Genomic DNA, 21,273 nt, shown 5'->3' with positions numbered 1-21,273 from the left:
ACTATACGTTAGGTTTCAATGAAGACCATTTCGTCTCTACAAGTACAATCGTCTTCATATGGTTACGTTTGTTGAACATTAAATGACCTTCCATGTTTGCACCATAACATACAATCAATAGGTTTGTTAAAGACGAAAATCCTCCACCATTCTTCGGATCTGGTGTTTGCAACTACTTTGGTTTTCATATTAAGTATGATCCTGATGGCAAGTGCATCGCAGACAAAAGCACAACAGTATGTCGCGTAAGTGTCATACAATGCTAAACTGCGTCAGTGGAGACACAACAAACAAATATTCATGCCGACAGCACACCGATGCAAAAACAAGGGGAACCAGAAAATGGTACAGTACACTATTTGGTTGATGATGTGTTGTTAGACTGTTTCAAAATATTAATGATGCGTCAAAATACATTTAGGAAGCTATTTCTTGTTCAAATACACTCTGCTGCTAAGAATGATGGGTGATTTAACAAATTATTATTACAAACAAGGTGCTGTTTTTAATTTACAGTCTTTCGTCATTTATCGCGATTAATTGTTTTCAGTCTCGACCCTTATAAGTGAATTTCCACAATCTATGATTCAATATTCAGAAATGGAATATTTTTAGAGCCTAGAAAACCTGTTTATGACTTTCTAAATACAGCTTTTAACATTAGAGCCCTGTAGACATGAAATAACACCCCATAGTCACTTTTACACTCCTATTATTCTTTGTTTACATCGTGTTGTGCAGGCCAAGGAACCACTGCAGGGACACAAGAGACTGACACGCTTTAAGCTTGAAGCATTACATGCTAACAAGCTAACTAGTTATAAATTAAAGGGTTTCAAACGGAGTGGACAAAATAAGTAGCAAAAACCTTACCACTTCCACACAGAATAGGAGGAGAACTTCTTTTCACTATGTCATGACGGACATGCCATGGCTGACTACATGCTGTGAGAAGGCAATCTAATGCGATGTCATGTCTCATCAATGTCTAGTGACCAGAATACCACATATGACTTGTCTTTCAATATTTTGGACTAATAATGGACCAAAGTCAACCACACAACAGCAATCATTCATCCAGCTTCTATGCTGCTTATCCTCACTGCACATAAAGTCAAACAATCACTCACATTCATACCTACAGAGTCTCCAATTAACCTGACATGCATTTTGGAATATGGGAGGAAACCCACGCACGGGGAGAACATGCAAACTCCACACAGAGATGTCCAAAAGGAGATTTCAACCCAGATCTTCCCGATCTCCGGACTGTGTGGCCATCATGCTAACCAGTTGGCCACACATTTAATTTAAAACTACTTTTGAGTTGAAACAAATGTTGGTAATTTCAATAAACTACAAGTTAAAAAAGGCATGAAAAACCCAAAGCTAAGATGCTTTATTCAGTTAGCTTAGCATACTACCTTGACCAACATTGGATTGGTGGACAGTGGACGCCTGCATCCTTCAATTTGGAAAAGGTTTGGACACCCCTGCGCAATGAATGAAAAGACGTACTGTACATCCGTGTGTAAGAGGTTGGAGCTGTGTCGTCACAAAGGTGCGACAGTGCTCTCTCTGAGGACCAGAGTGACAGAAGGGGAGACTAAAGAGGTAGATGACGGTCAAAAGGCTGCAGTATGCTCACTGAGACGCCAAAAGGTTGATAAACATTCCTGTGGCAGGTAAAGGAGTGTCATGAGACGTTTGCTCTGTCTTTCATGAAAACATGGCCGCCTCCCACACACCTGCCAGCCTCCGCTTCAGTGTTTACAGCCACACGGAGGAGAACTGGTGCCATTTCATCTCACTTTTCTCTTGTGATGATAAAGAGCAAATGCTTCGCTGACGACCGGACTCCTCCCCCTCGAATCCCCCCCCCCCCCCCCCCCCCCCCCCCCCCCCCCCCCCGCTCAGCTGTCACTTTGTTTGCTGACACCGAAACCTTTCGTCTGTCAGCCTCCGTCACAAAAAAAGGTTGAAGAAGTAGGCTGTCGGCACGCGGATAGATTGTTTGTCGCAGGAATGATAATTAATACATTCAAATAAGATATAATGCGTGACCTGGAGTGACCAATGAAGGTCAGCGTTCAGTCACAACAACGCAAACAACCACTATCACACATTTTTCTATTTGTTCCATTCTTGTTTTTTCACCTTCCTCAGGGACATGAGACCACCTCTGACCCACCCCCAGCGAGATCAGTCCGCCCCTTGTATATGTCCACCACTTTTGAAAAAAACAAACAAAAAATGAACAGAAACGGCTTTACTCCACATCTTAAAATACCACATATCTATCCGTCAGTCAGCTATACTGTAGATGTGGTGTAAGCTTGATCACTTGATCACACACAGTGGCTAGGCTAACCTAGCATGATGTTGCTGTTATAACGTAACTAATGTTCGCTTTGGAGCTCACATACCTATGCTAGCGTTGCTAATGTTTGTGTCCTCCTGTTCCACAAATTACTGCTGATAAGATTGTCAACATTATTTTGAGACTTTTTTTTAAACGATAACATATGGCATAATAATGCGAGTGCAGCGTATCAAAAGCAACTTCAATTTAAGAGTATTTAAGGTTGTAACTGTACGGAGCCCCCGAGGGGACATGGAGAAAAAAATTGATGGGTTCAAAAAAAAAAAACACCACAAATTTTTGCGAGAGCTCACACAACTTTTGCGATATCTCGCAAAACTACGTCAAGCTCCATGACACACTTGTGGTCATAGCTTGCAAGCTAGTGAAAATTGGATGGAAATGCGTCACTTAATTTCCATGTTCAGCATTTCCGCATGCCTTAATGCACAACTGTACTGGTAAAAAGTGATACTGTAACTATAGGAACAGGTTTTCGTGGTGGTTATTCGGCTTGTCTTTTGAAAATAAAATGCTAGAAAGACACATCTGAGTACTGGTCCTCGGAAGGAAATACATTGATTAGCCATACATCCAATTCTTTCACTTGTGTGCACTACTTGTCCTATAAGTAAACATTCCTATCAGAAGCTTAACAAATGTGCTGTTCCTAATTTGAAGTTGCAACCCAAACATCCGCTCTGAACACGTAGTTGCAGAAGTACAATGTTCTTAACGTAAACAGTGTTGCAAGATCTCGCAAAAGTAATGCAAGGAAAAGATGAACAAAAGGGGGCCAAGGACAGAGGCTTGGGGTACGCCTCAATGTCATGAAATGTTATTGGACGTCATTTAGTTTTGCAGGTCTTTGTCTTAACACAAGCTGGCTTTTGACATCAAGACATCCTTTAGGATTCATTTCTTAATCAAGGAATGGTTCATCTGCCAATTTACCACCAAACAACCCATTAGGTGCCCTACCATTGAGCTTGGTACACCAAAAAGTGGTACATATGAGTGACCCCCAAATTTCAAACCTTATTTGAAAATGCTGATTTGGCCAAGGACAAATCTCCACTTCTTACACTAGTACGAACACCAGCGGTTATTTACATCATGCACAGGCATCTATCGAAGCGAATGAAGCGCTGTTTCTTTTAACACACTGAACAGCAGGGGGGCGCTGCGTTCCAAATGTACCACAAAGCCCTGCACGCTTTGACTTCCATCGATTTCTATTCCAAAGCTCACGACAGCATGCGAACACTCGTCCTGCTGTCCATTCTATTACCAACCCAGTGTGGTGCCGCCGCATCGCTAATAAAGCTGGCATGCTGGCAGTCCATGGCAGCAGAGGGCCCGTGCACACTGGAGTGGCCTATTACTGGCTAATAGTTTTAGTCAGGTGAGCGCGGTCCATTTAGGGCCTGCTGTGACATTGATTTGATACGTGTGTGTGTGTGTGTGTGAGACTATGCACAGCAACACAATCAAATTGACCACAAACTGATGCTTGAAAATTATTTCTGATGTTCCAGTGTTCAACCTGTGTGACAAAATAGAGTGTGTAAGTGTGTGGGAGTGGGGGGGTGATCACACACACAAAAATTGCCATACAATATTACCAAGGGGGGATGCTTTTCATTAAAACAATACACACAAGCTTGCACATCCCCATCAGATGCATAAAAGACAAGCAATTAGCAGGAACGCATCCAGAAAGACACGACTGACACAAGTGAGCTTTTATCACGTCATGCAGAACAAACAACAGAAAAAAAGCTATTTTTCTCTGAACTGCGAATGAATCACATTTGGATTTAAACAATTCACACATGTTGAGTGTAGGATGTAAATTCAAGTTCTGTCATGTTGGCTTCACTGTCATTTTAGCAGCCAAAGAGGTTAAATCTACTCTCCATTTGCCTTTGTAAACGCAAAATACTGCAACCTCTCAAGTCAACTACCCGTGAACTTGTGGCGTGCGATCAGGGAGGCCACGTGAGGCTCTGCCTCGGCCACGATGAAAAATAAATAAAATGAGAAATGGTAACAAAATAAATATTAATATTTGTTCATTGAACTGTATTTCCTGTGTGATTCCATGCATTTTTTTTTTACACATTTCTTAATCAAATATAGGGCAAAGCGTCTCTTCTTGGCTTAGTGCACAACTCAGTGAGTGCACTGAGTAGGATCATGGCGCCTGCCAGTTTCTGTTTGTCAGCATGTGGCCAATAATATAATGTTGCAGAAACGTTAAAACATAACTTTCTACAGCCTGTGTAATGTCTTCAATGTAAGTGTGACATCATTATCTGTGCCAATCAGACAATGTAATACAAAGAAATGTTACAGAAATGTGCTACAGTACTCCTTCAGCTTCGCTTTGTAAGCTTGTCATTGTCGTTGTTATCCTTCTATAGAGAGGAAAAGCCAGCAGCAGCGCCACCAGCTGGAGAGCAGCAAGTCAAATATATTAAAGATAGTTAATGATCTGCTGAATACTGGCAAGATGGAGGATTATATACCCAAGCTCACCAGGAGGGGATCAGACCTTTGCAACAAAGTAACATAGCGTTTCCTGGAGAAAGACAGGGTGCATTTATGTCATATACAAACAAAAGCTAAGAACACAAATGTTCTTCAGTCAGTAACAAAAGTAATAAATGGGAATAAAAAGTATTTGACAACAAAAATTTAAACAAAGTTAATTATTCTCTTCTTTTTTTATCCTCTTAATAAAGTAACCTGTATTATATATATATATATATATATATATATATATATTTTTAAAAACCTCCAAAGTAGTCTGTGCCTCACCAGCCATGAATCTCACTGCACGTCACTGCCATGAATGCGTACTCGGTATTTAACCAATATTTTACGGAAAAATACGCTAAAGTTTCACCGCAAGATGTGTCATCTCAGTATCATCTAAGGGATCAAATCCACAACTGTTTTGCTTTGTTTTTGCTGTTTTTTTAAATAATGCTACCACAGAAAAGTAACAGTAATTGCTAAAAGGAAAAAAAAAAGATGAATGCCTTAGAACTGTACATGGTCATGCTCAATTCCACTGGCTGAAGTGAGAATTGGAAAAAAAAGAGGAAGAGTAGGATGCATAATAGATATGTGGAATAGATAGAAAATACGTACAAGTATGTTATTTAGTGTTAATGTAATGAGAGTTGCCTCCCAGGCACAGACGCAAAATAAAAAAAGTACTGGAAAGTTTTATAATGATCATAGAACAGAATATTTCTACTTCCATTCTAAAGCCAAACAAATGTGAGGTGTTAGATTGTATTTTATCGATCACTGGGTGAAATAATACTTAACTTCACACATCACAGCATCTCCTCTGAGGACCAACATAAACAAAGGTAGAAGTGTAAGCGTTGGTCACTTGTGACGTTCCCTCTCGGCTACACAACATTAAGTTTGATTGCAGACCCCCCCAAAAAGTGACAGAGACCCTGCTCAGTGTTTGATAAATGGAGCAACTGGCCTGAGTGCTGCTACCTGCCGGGACAACGTCTACACACATTTCCTCTGTCATCATGGCTGTCTAACAGCTGAGCCTTCACCTTCATAGTCTTTAACTCACTCTGCTGTGCAGTGTGTGTGTGTGTGTGTGTGTGTGTGTGTGTGTGTGTGTGTGTCTGTGTGGTTTTGCGCCACCACAGTCCTTTTCTCAAGTCTGGCCTTGCAAACAATCGATCGGCGTCTTTTTTTGCCTGCAACATTAAGGTGGATGAAGGTGTGCGTTTGTTTGTGTGACCAGCGGTGTGAGGTAAGTCAGCTAAGCAGAGCGCCAAGGTGCCTCGTGCTGACATCTAATGACCTTGTGGGAGCAGGAAGGACTGATGGCTAATGGAGTTGGCTCAGCGTCAACACTCATTACAAAGACAATAGTGGATGTCCAACTTTGTTTACACGCCTACTGGAATGTAGAGGGCCAGGCAGGTTTCTTACATAGCATCTGTGAATACACCACAGATACAGTATCTGGAGACAAAACTTGGATACACTTGAGTAGTTACTGTTCAGCTTTTATAGCAGTATAGCTGTACATATCCATATTATCCACGAGGGATGCACAATATTGTTTGATTCAAGCCGATACTGAAACCATAACTTCCTGCTTCTCAAGGCCGATTCGGATCCTCGATAACTTTTTACATCTATAATTCTTTAAAATGAAGGCGAAGGTGAAGGTAAAAGGAGTGGCAAAGTATGTCTCCTCCACACCTGAACCCAACTGAGCACCCGTGGGACATCCTCAGGCAGAAAGGAGGAAGGTGGAGGAGAGCAAAAAACATCCACCATCATGGAGGAGTGGAAGAGGATTCCAGTAACAACCTGTGCAGCTCTGGTCATTTCCATGCCCAAAAGGATTAAGGCAGTGCTCAATAACGGTAATGGTGCTCACACTAAATATTCATACCAAGGACACAATTTGGAAATGTTCACTGTGGGGTGTACTCACTTGTGTTGCCGGCTATGTAAACAATAACGGCTGCGTGTTAGTACATAGCCTTCTCAGTACATAGTGAATCAATGCAGCTATACAAGCTGTACACTGACTACAACAAAGTATGTCTAGGGTTACTTTCTGCAGTATTGTGCCTTGACATGTGCTGTGCTGACTTTCATAGACACTGTATATTATTTTTGTAGGGTTTTATCCAAGGAAAGCATCAGCGAACCATAGCAAGGTCAGGTGAGAATCAAAGTCTTTCAAGTGTTTAGGTGTATGCCGTTTGTTTCAGTGCTGCTTCTCTGCATGTTTGCCATGCTTGCGACGGCATGTGACAACAGCCTCAACTTTGAGCAGCGTGTAAAATGCTTGTTGGGTCGTTTATCGCGGTTACTTGGCTCCAGACCAGACCAACTGATGTGATAAGTGATTCTGTGTCTAAATCCAGGGTCTGCAGCCTAGAGTTTGAATTTGTGGGTTGCATGACGTCACTGCGCCGCACGAAGGCTGTCCTGATTAGAAAGTCCATGAAGTCTCCTCCAAATGCACCCAACAAATGTGATGAAAATGAATGGAGGTCTGCAATCAGACCAACCTCGGTGGCCCATCATACCCCAAGATTCTTTGCGTGCTTCCGTCCCACCCTTACAATAATGTCAACATTACGGTGCAAAGCGGGAAGAAGCGTAACTTTAATTTGCGCAGCCTTTGGATGTAAAGTCTTAAATCTTTTTACGCTCTTACTACTGTGATTATGTAACGACATAACACTTCATATTCCGTACATAAAGGGAACAAGATGAAATAATTATTTGTGAGTGTGAGTGTGTGTGTGTGTTCATCAAATACATGTTTCATTGGGAAATTCTGTGCGTTAACTTTAATGAATGTTTGTACTTCGGTTAATGTGATCTTGTGTTTACATTTCTCTTGCTTCTGTCTTTACAGCAGTCGTGAGGAAATGCATGGGCTCACAAACACATACAGTAAATGGACAGTAAGAAAATCGTATGCACAAGTTCAGGTGATAATTTGGCAAACAAAATCATGTTTTTAGTGTTTAGCATGTAAATGAATAGATATTGCACTGAAAGCACTGCGCTTGTGATTTTCATCTGCTGTATTAATTGCGGAGATTTAGGAATAGAGAGGATATTCTGCCTTACAATTGATTGAGGCTTAGCAAATGGCAGCAAGTGCTACATTTTCGACATGAATGAAAATACAGTGACTGTTATTAAACGTGTATTTCAAATATTATCTGAGTACGACTGCATGGTGTTGCTGTATGGGTTCCATCATCAAAGATGTCTTGCCTCTGTCACTAGTGCATCACGTAGACTGTTGAATGTTTCCACTGTCCTCAACATCATCCATCAAGTGGGTCTGCAAGGATGATCTCCACTGCCATGTCACTGACCCTTTTCAAAGAAAACGCTCTCTCAATTGTGTAAACACAAAAGACGTCCTCCATAAACTTTACAAAAAACAAAAACAGAATAGAGTAGGATAGCTTTAAACTACTAATAATGATCAGGATGGAGCGCCAGGATAGCAAGACATGTGGTACCACAATGGAACATGAATGATGACCTACAAACCTTCTCCTTCTTTGACTTCCTGCACCTCATCATTATCTCACCTGCCCTCCAACTTGAAACTGTGCAGGATGCTACATTGTTTTATTACATCAAGTCAAGTCACAACATGTGAAAATAATACAAATATTAAAACTTATAAATATTACGTAAGTATAGTCGAGGTATTCAAATGCTCCTTCAAAAATAGTGTGTTGCTGATTAGTGTTGTACAAATGAACAAAGTAGCCAAATGTAATAAATAAATAAACTATTGATATTACTATTGTTTAATATGGTTTATAATAACAATATAATATGGTTTGGCTGTGAGCTGGAGATAAATCTGCCGACGGAGAACCTCTCTCCTGTAAAACCTACTTTTAAAAAACTAATAACTTTGCTTGTATAATGTCACATTTTGTTTGCTCTTCTTCACTTGTATTATGTTTCTGCTGTCCCTTTGCGATGGAGCTCTCATGCCAGCATGATGTTGCGATAAACATGAGAAAATGTGACACAACCAGGAAGCGTGAGGAAGGCTGGACCGTCTAAATCCACAAGGCTGGCTGCGGCTTCAGGAGGAACCTCCGAACTCCTGTGTGTTGGAAAGCTTTTGAACTTTGTTCACATGGACATTGAATCCTAAAAGTTTCCTCGCGACACCACAACACTCCATACATGTGTGTGTGTGTGTGTGTGGGGGTGGGTGTGTGTGTGTGTGTGTGTGTGTGTGCGTGCGTGCGTGTGATGGTTTCCCTGCAAGTGTGTTTTTATTGATGAATCCGCAGTCATGTGGAACTCTGTTTACCCACACAGCCATTAGTTCATGGGGGGCGCCATGGCAACTGTGTAAGTAGGATAAATGACATCACGGCGAGCTGCCATGGCACAGCTGGAGGGGGGCATGCACACGACGATGGCGAAGGAAGACAGATAGCTGGGATAGCGAAGCGAGGGAGGAGGAAGAAGAGTGTCATGAAGACGTGCTCGCCAGCCAGAAGGGGCGGGGCTGATGGTTGTGCGTTGGGATGAAAGCGTAATGATGTCTCTGGGGAAATTAAAAGTTATTGTATAATTATTTCTATGTGACATTGGTGGCAGTGGTGAGATGGCCTGATGTCTCCCTTTACACCTTCAGTGAAAGCGCCTGTTGTCTTCACACTCCTCCACGATTGCTTATTTACTCTGACGGATGTAGCACCGTTTTGTTCTTAGCGTGTGCTTGACTTTTACAATTAACGACATTTGAGAGACAATCTGACACTGTAGGCCAAACCTGAGGTTTTATGCAAGGATTAATGGTATCGTGTAAGACTTCAACTAAAAGATTAACTTTGTGTCTTTTTTGTGATGCCACCACAGAAGCGTACCATTGATGGCAAATAGCAAAAGAGTGATGATGACCCTAGAACAGGAAATGGAACTCCCTGTGTAGCGGTATACTGGTCTCTGCCGTGGCTGCTCAGCACAATCATGCTATTGACAACAAGTCGGCATCAAGAAGAAGAATTTTTCATGTTCACTTGCTGTAGGTGTAATGACCATGTGTCCTGGGTATGACAATCAACTGCAACTGCTGGGAGGGCTCCAGTTTGGGAGTTCTGGAGTTTTGGGGAATGTGGACTCCCGGGTCCACCCTGGCTCGGAGTGGTAGCACCTGCTAAGGCTCCAGCTAAGGCAAAATAGCATGGAGCCCAAACAGCAGTTCTTTGCTGCATGCAGCATTGTTCTGGCAACTTCTGCAACATCACTGGAACCCTACGTACTGGCTTCTGCCTTTCCAGTGGATCATTCCTTTCACGTGGAGAGGGGAGACTTGTTGCATGGGCACCAACATCTTCCCAGCCAGGCTCCGCACACTGGAGAGGACACTCCAGGTGCGGTCCTATGGTCTCCCGAGACCGAAGGTTACCAGAATGACCATGAATCACCATACCTGTGTTCATATGATGTAGTGGTTCAGTGGTTCTCAGCTGGTTTGGCTGCAGCACCCACATCGCCCTTCAATGACAAGCAGCGACCCAAATTGCGGACATTTTTGAATGTAAACTTCTCAGATGTTATTTATTTAATAAATTATAATTATTTATTTTCATGCTCAAACCGCGATGTAGCCAGGGACGACTGTGGACAGACAAACAAATGGACAGACTGATAGTTGAATAGATTGAATAGACTGTAGATCAACGGATGATGGATGATAGACAGACAGCCAGATAGACACATACAGGTAGATACTAGGGGTGCAACGATAAACAAAAACCACGGTTCGGTTTGGTTCGCTCCGTTATATATTTTTTCGATACAAAAAATAAATTACCTTGCCTTTCTTAGTTAAAATTTTTATTGAAATTGCCAACACTTTTCACATTTTTCAACATTTTCAGCATGATATGAATGTGGGAGGCGGAGCTCAGTGGCTCTGTGCTTGACAATACAACCTAAGCCAGAGTAGTCGATCGCAGACACACTGAGCTTTCAGCACAGAGCGCCATCAGGAGTTGATAAAATAAATATGAAACCACGTATTGTTCGATACAGGGGTCACGGTTCGGTACACGTGTATTAAACGGTTCAATACAGATACACGTATCGTTACACCCCTAGTAGATACTGTAGAAGGATAGACAGACAGATACATACATGGACAGACCGATGAAGAGATGTACGGATGGACAGATAGACGAATAGACAGATGGACAGAGACAGATAAATGGATGGATAGATGGAAGGCGATACAGATACAGTAGATGGCACACCAATGTAGTAAACAATAACATTAAAAATACAACCTAATATTTCAAATTACCAGCAACATTTTCAGTAAAATGTAAATCTGTTGACAACCTGACTTTAAAATAGAGTTCTTCATAAACAGAATTTGATCACCTGTAACACACAACTGTTTATCGCGCCGCTTTATAGCAATCAAAAGTGCTGTTAGGCATCGGTTACGACCTTATTAACCAAGTCGTCTTGTTAAATCCGCAATTCTGCACAATGAACTTGACAATTTCCTTTGCATTAAACACATAAACACACACTTGTGGGAAAAGCAAGCATGCAAACCATGTACATAGAGTAGAGAGGCAAAGCCAGACAGTGTGTGTAAGTGCGCCTGCAGGAATCGCCACCGTCATCACTGAACATATTCTGCCAAATCTCAATGAGATGTGCTCCAAAGAAGTAAATAATGGCCAATGTTGGTAATTAGCCATTAATTTAGGAAAAAGTGATTGTATTTGACTTCATCACCCCTGCTAGAGTTCTCGTTCTTGTTCTGTGTTTTTGTTGGATTACGTAAACAATTATGCTCTATAAATAATAGAACTATCTGAGAAAGTCGACAATCTTGAGAAAGATCCTGAAAAGATTCTTTTGACGAAGGAGATTTAGGGGCCAACCACACCTAAACCACAGTACACTTCCATACCTTTAACACAAGAGGAAGAGGTGACGCAGGGCATGGCACGATTGTATGCACACGCACGTGTAACGTAGCCGAGACGTAAAATCCGCCTCTCCACCACCGACACATTTAATAATATGAATAAATACAAAACCTCAAAAGATCAAGATTTCAAAACCCACAGTACACTCACTCACCTGCGACTACGTTTGTGTGAGTAATCGTGACGAGTCATTTAAATTATGCAATGGCTCCTCTAGCGAGTATTTAATGACAGCCAGCACCTCCCAGAGTAGAATTAACCAGAACATCTCAAAATTAGACTGCAAATAATCCACAAAGTCAGCAAAATTGCAGTAGAACAGCAGAATGCAAGTTATGGGACCGGCAGTGGGATGAATGCTCAATGTGAGCGCAGGCCATCACGGTATGAATGGCCTCAATAATGGAAGGATATTCATTTAAAGGTGATGTAACGGGAATAACTTATTAGACTGGTGTCCTCATATCTCTGTTGACATGTCCAAGATAGTCACGCATGAAGTCATTGAGACCGGTAAACAATAGGAAACAAAGATCAGAAAGTGTGGAATGAACACATTAAGACTCTTGACTTGGCTCCTAATGGACATTTTAGTGCCACTTCAACCATTACGATAACGGAGCGCAGACAGAAAAGACTGAAAAATAAAAGCTGAGTGGGAGAGAAGGCGATTATTTGACAAGAGTGAGGAGAGCGTGATGGTGGTCCAATAAACTGTAATACACTCTTACTGAGAGCTGCTTTATTACAACACAATTACTGAAGCATACTCACTGAATCAATCGCAACTGGACTGGTTGTCTTGGAAGACGTTTCGCTAGATAGGACAGCTCTAGTCTGAGGGGATGGTGCCGAATCCATGGTATTTTGTCACGCTGTGCTTGACAGTCTGGACTCTTAGTTTGGTTTTCCTATGTTTCCACCATTATTTCCTGTTTGGGACTTTTACTTTGTAGCCTCATTTCCTGTTTGGCACCATTGCTGGGCCTTGACTTTCTGTTTTGAGCGTTATCAGCACACCTGAGTTGGAATTGCACTTAAGAGTGTCAGTTACTTTGTTAGTTGTCTGAGTCATTTTGCACTTGCTGTTCATGATTTGTCACACCGCTCTGTGTTAATTAAAGACGTCATTGACTGCTCCTGCTGCTGCATCCTGAGGTAACGCTACTCACGACAGAAGCGTACCACAACAGTACTTATCCTCTAAGTTAGAGGCACGTCCCAAACAAGGATGTCTTCCCTTTTTTGTAGTGCAAAAGGACAGATATTGTGGTGTAAAGCCTGTGCCAGCCTGTCCCACCGCAAAGACCGAAACCATACCCAGAAAAACAAAGTGGGTATGATGTCCAGGGCATTGAGGGAGGTACTGATTTTATATTGGGGAGACCAAACAGCTACTGAGCAGGTGCATGTCACAACACAGAGGGGCAAACCCTTCAGGGCAAGGCTGCACCTCACAGAGAAACTGCACTCTTTTGAGGACCAAAATTGTACATATTCTGGACAGAAAGAGAGTGAGGGGAGGCCAGCTACGTCAAAGTTGAGAAACCATCTCTGAACAGAAGGGGGGGGCTGTGACGCCACCTATGTCCCACATACAATGCAGTCCTTTCATCCCTTTCCTAAGAGATTCAATCATTTAGTCTCTAACAATTAAAAATACAGCCAGCTTTGGTCTATGAACAAACGGAATGCTAATGAGGGTCACTGCCGTTGGGTGGCAGACGCCTCACTCACTCCACTACATCTTAACAAATGTCGTTTTGCAGCGCAAAAGAGTGAAGCCATTTTTGTTTGGGGCGTGCATCGAAATTTGAGGATGAATGCTTTGGATCCTGCACCCTCCCCTCAGACTAGAGCTGTCCAGTCAAGGATGGCGCCACACCGTTTTCTTTGTCTGCCGTTTACTTTAGAATACTCTTGAAAGGAAAAATATGAGAGCTGTGGAATAAAAAAAAAAACAACTTATTTTTCTTTACCTCGAAGTTCTGTTGAAGTTTCTACTGCTCAAGTAAAACATACAGTCAGCCAAGGCATTTTTGCACCTCGTCTCCCATAGTCTTTGGCAAATGTAATGTATGTATTTTCCTAAACATCCAAGACAGCGTATGTTTTCCTTCTTTCGGCTATTAAGAGTCCACACAAGCATAAAAAGCAACATCTTTTTATCCCACACGACAGGATGAGGGATGAGCAGAGTTATTATAGTTTATGGTATATGTATCATATCTAAATGTGAAACAAAGGAGAAGCTATCATCCATCCATCACCAGAGAAGAGAAAACAAGGCTGGGGGTGTAGGAGAGCAGAAATGGAATGACAGGAGAAGAAGAATGAAGAGTCAGAATGGACAAGGATGAGAAAGGTAGGGATCAAAGCGGGGCCGGAGGAAGATGAATGACACATCTCACTGCTCCCACTTGTTTTGCTTTTATTTGACAAACACTGATGGATGACGCCTGGGATGGAAAGTGAGTGAAGGTGAATGACGAGCGCCGCGGCAGGCAGCAGGCACAACATAGTGTTTTTGCCTGGACATATTCAGACACACATAACACCTATAGATGTCTGTCAGGGTGCATGCAGCACCATGCTTTTAGGGAGGAAAATTGTCTACTTCAGGCGAAAAAAACAGAGGGGGACAAAATGACACCTCTGAGTATGACATAATGTCTGTGGCATCCATGATGCATGTTTGGACACTTACAGCTACTAAAGCCCAACAACCAAATATTTAATATTGTGCCGCACAAATCATCACACGAGATCTCGGAATACCTCAGGAGACCTCAGTTCAGCGAGAATTCAATGCAGCAAGACAGTGGTTAACGGCACGGGCAAACTACAGCCCACGGGCCATATACAGTAAGCCCATTAAGGATTTTAATCCGGCCTGCTGAACCGTTCAAAATTATTTTAATAAAATCACTGAAGTTGTTGCCTGCGATATGTAGCTATATGTAGCTCAAGAAAAAACTGAAAACAACGTTTTTTCCATAATAATACGAGTTTATTCCTGTAAAATTGCGACTTTTGTTCTTCATTCGATTAGGACTTTTTTTCTTAATATTTTGACTTTATTCCCATTAAATTACAGCAGTTTTTTTTTCCCATTTCTGCTGTTTTTTTTTATTTTCCAACTATTTCATTTCAGCTTTCCTCTTGTAAATTTTCTTCTCGTGATTATAACTTTATATCTTTTAAAACAACAATGTATGTTTTCTTTATTTCAACATTGTTACTGAAATGATATTTTTCCTCATTTGACAAGTTTATTCTCATAAAATTGCACCTGTCTCTATTTTCTTCTCCTAATATTTTGACTTTATTCTTATGTTATGAATTTGCACCCAAAAATTACAAATTTATTCATTGTTTTTGACTTAATTTTTTTTTTTTTAATATTTAAACTTCATGCTACTAAAATGACATTTTTCCTCATACTATTAATTTATTCTTGTGAAAGTATGGCTTTTTTTCCTTGCTAGATTACAACACTTCTCTTAATATATTGACTTTTGATTGATGTTCAACTTTTGCTGTTTTTTTTTTTTTTTTTTTTTAAGTTTCCTTGTTAAATTACATTTTTAAACTGTGCTGCTGGCCGATAAAATCACACCCCTGCTATCCAAAAAGCACAACAACTTCTGAAACTAGAGGCTCTGTGCTTTCCAGTGATACACTTCACAGATTACAGAAATCCAAGAATCTGCATCGAAATCTGATACAAAGCAGAGTGGGGGTTTGTTTACAAGCGAGTACGAGCCTGTGAAAAAGATGGACAGAGAAGCAAACTTTATATATCTAATAAAAGGATATGATATTTATATTTATTTTCTGCAGAAAAGTGATATTTTATCAGACATTTGGGTGTCAATTGTTTGTTTTCCTGTTTCCACGTGTTCTTTGTCACAACTTTTTGTTAATGCTTGTATGTGTCATGATCCGCACGACAGTTTCGGCTTTTGTTTTTAGTTTCTCTCTGTTTCTGCCATCACTTCTGGTTCTGTGCTTTTATTTAGTTACATCTGTTTCATGTTTGGACAGAAAGCGTCCCCTTTACGCTGGTTAGAGGGAGTTGGGAGAGCACACCTGCATGATTTGTAATTAGGGTTTTTAGTCACCGGTTCATTATTTCTCCCCAGAGTCTTGTTACCTGTGTGTTGGATGCATTCAGTTGCATCGTCGTTAGCTGTTTTCCTGTTCCCTGGTATTAGTTTCCTTTTCGGGCGCATTCCTGTTTCCATCTCCCATGGTGAGTTTTACAGGGTGTTGGCCTGAGCTATGGAATGGAATGACTTCCTTCCATGGTTCCATTACAGCAATCACTGGGAAAACTCTCAGGTATCTGGAATCACACGTTCTATAAAGACCCCAGAAGAGCGTTCCAAAATAATGTGTGCATATGTGTGTACGTTCTCCCAGTGTGCCCACACAAGACTGACCTGGGGTGCCTGCAGGGCATTCATTATTGCGCTAACACTCTAAGTACAGCTCCCTCTGAAGGCGCTCTCCACAGCTACACAACACTTTAATCAAGTCAGTGTCTGCACTCGTTTATGACTCATTGTAGCTAATTAGCCAACATTTGAAGGGAGACTGCTGGGACCTCATTGCGTGTGTGTGTGTGTGTGTGTGTGTGTGTTTGGACACAGAGGACGGCATGTTTACACCACAAACTAAAAACACGCATTAACGATTTAATACGTCACGGGAATGCCAGAGCATTTGCTCTCATCTCGATAACGTCGTCATTATTCATAATGTTCATCGCACTGAAAAAAATATTACACAAGAACAAAGTTCTAATCTTATGAGAATAAAAACATTGACAAGCAAAAAAGTTGGATTTATTCAAGAAAAAAGTCGCATTGTCTTTTTTATTATATAAGAGTAATATTTTGACAAGAAATGAAGAGATAGTTATTCAAGAAAAAAATTTACTTTATGAGAAAAATGTTATAAAAATCATTTTCATTTTTAGTATTATGGGAATAAACTCAACGGGAATTTAAATTGTGAATTTCACTTTAAAATATGACTTTTCTTCTTGTTAAAACAGACTGTAATCATGAAATATTAAAACTTTTTTCTTAAAAAAAACCCAACTTTTTTTTCCCCTCAAAAATATAGTAATTTAGCCACACGGTGGTCTAGTGGTTAGCATGTTGGCCACACTGTCACAGTCTGGAGATCGGGAAGACCTGGGTTCGATTCTCCCTTGGGCATTTCTGTGTGGAGTTTGCATGTTCTCCCCGTGTGCCCGTTGGTTCTCCCCGGGTACTCCGGTTTCCTCCCACATTCCAAAAACATGCATGTTAGGTTAATTGGTGACTCTAAATTGTCCATAGGTATGAATGTGAGTGTGAATGGTTGTTTGTCTATATGTGCCCTGCGATTGGCTGGCGACCAGTCCAAGATGTACCCCGCCTGTCATCCGAAGTCAGCGGGGATAGGCTCCAGCATGCTCCTGCGACCCTAATGAGGGGAGGTGTTGAAAATGGATGGATGGATATAGTAATTTATTCTGTTATGATGAGGATTTTCTTCTCATTGTATCATTTTCTCTCTTTGTTTTCAATCACATAGCTGAGCATCATGAGGACATCTATTTTTTTCCTCTTTATACTACATAAGGTGGTCACACTCCTACACTTCTCACTGTGGCACTTCCTGCAGGGATTCCGATCTGATTAACTTCTCTGAGTGTGTGTGTGTTGCGCCGGTACAACAGTTGTCATTCTATTAAAAGTTGTTTCTCAATTACGGTAATGACTTCAAGGACTCTAAATGAGCCTCAGTCTAATCTCCATTTCACCTTTTTGCCTCTATCGTCTCTCCTAACATCTAAATGAAATAATTAAGCGGGAGGTTTTAGGCTCATTTGAGTATGTGGTGCGATTATTAAGGTAGTTCCAGCTCGGAGGGTTTAATGGTGACGGTGTAATCAAACACACATGCGTTGCGGAGTGCATTAAGTGCACAAACATCAGATAACTTCTTGTAAGTTATTGTGGTAAAACACACTGTTGATATTTCGGAGCGATATTGACATCATTCTACGTCACTTCTAACGACAATTATGTAGGAACAAAAAGTGCATTGTGGTAGTTGCTGTAGTAGAATCCATATTAATACTGCCATACCTTCATTTTTACTTTGCACAATATTATATATGCATGTAGACGCTGGAAACAAAACCAGGCTCGGTGGTGTTATTCAATTTTTTTTTTTAAGTGTTAAAATGGGCTATGTAGCTGCTCGTCAGCCCCCTTGTGCGTTTTAAGGAGGCCGCCTCCCAGGATGCCAACTAACGCTCCATTTTGGTCTCTGCAGTGAGGAGCTACAAGAAGCCTCATTTAGCTTTGACTCAGACGGTCGTCCTTCGCACTATCGTGGTTCGACTACAGCCCCCTCACTAAATCGTGTTTTTTCAGAAAAAAATTAACAAATGGTCGCTGTTTCGTGGTCGACTATGGCCTATTGTTAGTCAAAAAATATTGAAAGTTGTATGTAGTATTCTGCTCACTAAGCATCAGTAATGACGTTAGATGACACTACCTTTCACACTGCATGGAGCCTGGCTACTGAGCTAGCAGAGCCGAGCCAACATGCCATGGCTGAGACGGACATTCCACGGTTGATGAAAAAATGGTTCTCCTCTGATTCCGTGTGGAAGTTGTAAGTTTTTGGCTTCTTTGTCACCACTCCGTTTGAAACACTTTCTTCAGTTTAGAATAAGTCAATTGGAGACTAACTTGCTATGCTAGCAGTGGCCGTCTGGCAATGTCCCTGCACTGATCCTGTAGCCTGCGCAATGTGATGGAAACAAAGAATAATAGGAGTGTAAAAGTGACTAATGGGGCGTTATTTCATGTCTACAGGGCTCTAATAACATTAAAACCAGCATTTAGAAAGTCATAGACAGCTTTTCTATGCCCTAATTACAAAGATATTCTGTTTATTAATCATGAATCCTCCATCCATCCATCTTCAATGCCACTTATCCTCACTAGGGTCTTGGGGTATGCTGGAGCCCATCCCAGCTGACTTTGGGCGAGAGGCGGGGTACACCCTGGACTGGTCGCCAGCCAATCGCAGGGCACATATAGACAAACAACCATTCACACTCACATTCATACCTATGGACAATTTAGAGTCACCAATTAACCTAACATGAATGTTTTAGATGTGGGAGGAAACCGGAGTACCCGGAGAAAACCCACGCACGCACGGGGAGAACATGAAAACTCCACACACAGATGCCCAAACGGACATTCTAACTCCGGTCTTCCCTTCTCCTGACTGTGTGCTAACATACTAACCACTAGGCCACCGTGCGGCCATCATCATCAATCCTACTTTGCGAAAATTCACTTAATGCGGTCGATCTGGAACGAAATAGCCGGGATAAACGAGGGATGACTGTACTTCCAAAGTGTCTGTAGCGCCCCCTTACTAAAGGTGTTAACATCATTAAGTTCTGGTGAACTATCTGCGTGTTTTTTGGTTGTCTTTGTCGTTGATAAAAGGACGTAGCAATACGTAGGGAAGTGTGGTGTTAGGATATTAGCAGCTGTGCTTATTATTGTGATTTGAGATTATTTATCAGACTAGTGTAATCTCTCCTGCGCCTCCCCTTCTCTGTGTCTCTCTTATCAGTGTCTGCTGCAATTAATTCTTCTGCAGGGGCTGCCTTGCCAACTGGAGATTATCTCCTTAGCCCCTCAAACCCCCCACAAAGCAGGACGTCATGTTGGCGCAGCAAAGAAAAAGAACATAAAAAGAGCCATCGCAGAATGAAGACGCCTCTGTCAGCATGGAGTTTAATGTGTAATAACATTTTTTTTTTTTTTTTTTTAGTCTAGCCAAACATCGCCCGACACAATCCCACAAATTGTTAATACTGTACAAAAAAGAAAAGAGGAAGGACAACGTCCGTTTTGTTCATTAACTTTTTAACTTAACCGGCATTACGTTTCCCGAGCATGAAGCAGCCTCTTCGGATGCCAGTGCAACAAAGAAAAGGAAAGCGCAGGTGAAGAGTAAAGTCAAGTTAGACATTGTAAAAGTGGAGAAACTCTGATCAATATTGGCTGCAGACCAGTTCAGGACGCTGAAACGCCTTAGCATTGTCAAGGATAAAGATGGTACCGTGTGAATGACTTAGGTATAAATTTAGGTTAACGTCTGACGTACTCTAAATTAAACTTCTGCTCTTATACAAACAGAATTCATATGTAGACTATCAAGCGAACAAATATACAGTAAAAAGTCAACATTGGATTTTTTTGGGATGCATATATAGTTTGTGGGGTTTATTTAGTTTATTTAGAAACTAAAATTCCATTTAAAATACAGAGCATCACTATGATTTTACCGTAGTATTACCGCAGCAGCAGAACTATCTGATGTAGTCAAAAAAAAGTCCTCAGTGGCATAGATCCGGAGTGGACGAGTTTCGCCCTGAAGTCCTCAAGGCTCTGGTTGTGGGACTGTCTTGGTTGACACATCTGTTCAACATTGCATGGAAGCTGGGAAGAGTACCTCTGGTGGTCAAAGGCTGTGCTCCAACTATTGGGGGGGTCACTCTCCTCAGCCGATCTGGGAAGGTCTATTCCAGAGTGCTGAAGAGAAAGTGTAACCGTTCGTTGAACGTCAGCCTCAGGAGGTGCAATGTGGTTTACGTCCTAGTTGTGGAGAAATGGATCAGCTCTACACCCTAGCGGGGGTACTAGAGGGTGCATGGGAGTTTGTCCAATCAGTGCTATGTGGACTTGAAAAAGACATTCAACCTGTGGGGGGTGCTCCGGGAGTATGGGGTTGGTAGCTTGCTACTACAGTACATGCCATTTGGTCCTTGTACAAACTTGTACAGCCAGCAATAAGTCGAGCCGGTTCCCGATGAATGTTGGCCTCTGCCAAGGCTGTCCTTTGTCACAAATTGTGTTCATATTTTTAATGGACAGAATTTGTAGGCGCAGGCAAAGTCTGTGAAGACATGCCAGAGTACCGCCGGCTCAACATCACCACCAGACTGGAGGACGCAGTAGGATTCATAGGATTCATGCCCACCAGATCAACCACCGACCACATCTCAGCTCTCAGACTTCTCATTGAGAAGCTCACGGGATTCCAAAGGACCGGCACATGCTCATCACCTGAGTTTGCTGCCCCGTGACCCGGACCCGGATAAGCGGAAGAGAATGGACGGATGGAATGATGGCTGGACAGAGCATCACTTTTTTCTGGAGTCTTATGTTTGTTTGTTTTTTCCAATGAATGGCCCCCAGACCGGACTATGGACACCCCTGACTTATACCTTTAGAAGTACAGTATGTGTTTTAACGATTTGTATTTCAAAGTGTTATTTCAATGTGAACATTTAATAGCACC

Source organism: Dunckerocampus dactyliophorus, chromosome 14, assembly GCF_027744805.1.
Source record: "Dunckerocampus dactyliophorus isolate RoL2022-P2 chromosome 14, RoL_Ddac_1.1, whole genome shotgun sequence".
Lineage (NCBI taxonomy): Eukaryota > Metazoa > Chordata > Actinopteri > Syngnathiformes > Syngnathidae > Dunckerocampus > Dunckerocampus dactyliophorus.
Note: the sequence above shows the minus strand (reverse complement) of the source record.